The sequence below is a fragment of the Orycteropus afer genome, unplaced genomic scaffold, assembly GCF_000298275.1.
Source record: "Orycteropus afer afer isolate SDZICR_OR568_19922 unplaced genomic scaffold, OryAfe1.0 scaffold00115, whole genome shotgun sequence".
Lineage (NCBI taxonomy): Eukaryota > Metazoa > Chordata > Mammalia > Tubulidentata > Orycteropodidae > Orycteropus > Orycteropus afer.
Genome location: NW_006921702.1, coordinates 6,356,057 through 6,359,052, shown reverse-complemented (window position 1 = coordinate 6,359,052; position 2,996 = coordinate 6,356,057). Strand labels below are relative to the sequence as shown.

Below are 2,996 nucleotides of genomic sequence, written 5' to 3'. Positions count from 1 at the left end.
TTCTGGGTTTTCAAATTTGTTGGAGTACAATTGTTCATAAAACCTACTGCCATCAAGTCAATTCTGACTCATAGCTACCCACATTGGGTTTCTGAGGCAGTAAATCTTTACAGAAGTAGATTGCCCAGTCTTGCTTCTGCAGAGTGGTTTGTGGCCTTCAATCACCAATCTTCTGGTTAGCAATCACCAACCTTCTGGTTAGCAATCAGGCCTTAGGCTCTGTGCTAGCAGAGCTCCTTCAGTTCTTCATAGTATCCTGATATTATCCTTTTTATTCTGGTTTGTTCTGTTGTGACATTGCCCATTCTATTTCTTATTCATGTTATTTGCATCTTCTTCTCTTCCTTTGTAGGAATTGCCAGTGTTTGTCAATTTTATTAATCTTTTCAAAGAGCCAACTTCCACTCTTGCTGACTCTACTGTTAATTCCATTTCATTTATTTTTTCTTGAGTCTTTATTAGTTCTTTTCTTCTGGTGACTGTAGGCACTTTTTGATACTCTTTTTCTAACTGTTGGAGGTGCTAGGTTAAGGTGTTGATTTTGGCTCTTTTTTTTAAAAAAAATTAATACTGGAGTTACCAATTCTTTATTAAGGATTTCAAATTGCCATTTTCGTTGTACAGAACAATTGATACAATAATTTCTCGTAATGCTTCTAAAACACACCCTACACCCTCACCTGCTGGCCATCTTTGAAGTGCATAATATGAGCTCTTTTCATAGCTGTCACTATTTAGCAAAATGCAAACCCAAAAGGGTTAGTAATAGTACTGGCTGTATTTCATCCCTAATGGGTGCTGCTGTCACAAATGGTGATAGCATATGTCCACCCTTGCCTAGTGTCCTGTCACCTCCTTTGCCTCTGGCCTTTGGTGTGTTCTGTTTTCCCCTAGTTGAGAAGGTTGGGGAGGCTAGAGGGAAACTAAAAGGATTTTTACTTTTCTGGATGAAGAATTTCTTAGGAAAGCAAGAAAGTCCAGATTTATCTTATACAAAGAAAGCCTCAGATCCCTATGGAGCAAACAAAGTAACAGTTGTAATTACCTTATTAAAAAAAAAAAAATAGACATGTGGGCAAAGAATAAATTACTCTCTAATTTCATCACTGGCTCATGACAAATTTCTTGGTGCAAAGGCTTAGAAGTATTCCAATAATACTTGTGCATCTTGACTTGATATGCATGAAAAAGGGAAAACTTTACTCTAAACTTTTCTTTAGTGATTCTCTAACATCCTACATGAGAAGGTGCAGGTAATTTGAAGAAATAATCCTGTTTGGGCTCAAAAATCTGTCTAGCCAGACCACCATAAAATGTCATGCTCATCCTCATAGTTCAGAGAGGGCATTTATTGCACAAACATATGAGGCCTATCCTTTGGCCTCACTGAGCCTCTGCATGGTCAACAGAGCAGTACTTGACTTCAGCCTGTAGCTCTATGAGGCCACTGTTCCAGATCTGGGGGCTTCAGTGCAAAGCTGTATCTGTATAATGCCTGGTCAAGGAAAGCCAATAATCTTGTGGGTTATCTTTTCAGTTTGAGCTATAAGAGTGATGACTGCCCCCAGCGATGGTGTGGCCTCCAGGAACCCAGAACAGGAAGCTCAGGAGGAAGTGCTTGATCAGCTGTTGACACACCAGAGGCCTGAGGTCTGTTCATCTCCTCTCTCCAGCTCCTGTCTGTAGATCCTAGCCCAAGAGGTTGGATTCCTGAATAGCTTTGTGAGTTGTGTGATTACTGCCTTCACCTCTACCATGTCTGTGCTCTCTGGTGATTGTCATCATGGGTGCTAGAGGGGAGTGCCAGGAGATACAGAAGGGCAGAAGGGCTTCTGGACATTCAGCATCTGAGCTTTCAGCTTCTCACATCAACCATGGTATCAGACCATCTGAACAAAAAAAAAATACTGTTCTCAAAGTCACCTCTGTAGAATCCATCAGTCTGGCCTTCAACTATTTCCCTGAGCATTTCAGAAATGTGTTTCAATGGCTGGCATCAAAGTCCCTGTGGGATATCTTTAGGGTGTTGGAGTAGAACCATGACAATAGATGGAGAAGCCTAAGGAAAGTAGGTCTTGAGTGTAAACTTCACTTGCTTATTTTCTTTCTTCAGAGCTTCTACAAATCATCATGTGAACACTTAAAGAATGGCCAGTAATTCTGGGGCTCCATCAGTTCCTAAGAGAGCAAACCTGAACATCTCACCTACTATTCTGAATGTGGTTGGATGACAGGCTGCTTGAAGTAGCAATGAATCTTTTATAAAGTATTTGATTCTCTGCAGAAAATTTATCTCACTGGAGAGTAGCTTTTCAAAAAGATGCAGCATTGCTTTTCCAAGGTTGGGAAGATGGCAAAGCCACAGGCAGACAATAGCCAATGCTGAGAGAGAAATCTTCAGTAAGAAGGCTTCATTCAAAGAACTCAGGGCAGAGGATTTTTTGAGATTCATTTACTTCGTAGGTGAGCAAAGCCTCAACCAGGGGTTCAAATTCTGGAAGAATGACAAGGGGGCTGCAAACCTGGGACAGAGATGTCACTCGTTCAGGAGCCATCCACCTTTGAGTGTTAAATCCATTAACAGGATTATGAGTTCAGACACTAATGATGTAAGCAAACCAGCAGAGTAATATGCAGGTGCACACCTGAGTGACAAAAAAAAGGCCGCATTCTTTTATATCAAATCCAAGTGCCTAAAGTCTATGAGAAAACAAATGTATTTGCTGGGATAAAAGGCTTCCAGCAAGATTTTGCCAACAGTTGACCAACTGAGGGAAAATTTTCAATGATTGTATTAGAATCTCTCCATTTCAAAGCTTTATACATCCTTTCGAGCATTTCAGAAATGTGCTTCAATGGCTGGCATCAAAGTCCCCGGGAGATATCTTTATGGTGTTGGAGTAGAACCATGACAATAGATGGAGAAGCCTAAGGAAAGTAGGTCTTGTGGCAGTCAGCCGCAGGGATCCAAGTGAGGAGAGAGAACCCAGGCACAC

General features: G+C 41.1%; 1 pseudogene; it reads right to left on the bottom strand.

Annotated features, from left to right (window-relative positions):
* Window positions 1-1,499: 1,499 nt before the first annotated feature.
* LOC103199627 lies at window positions 1,500-2,591 on the bottom strand (annotated as a pseudogene).
* Window positions 2,592-2,996: the final 405 nt, after the last annotated feature.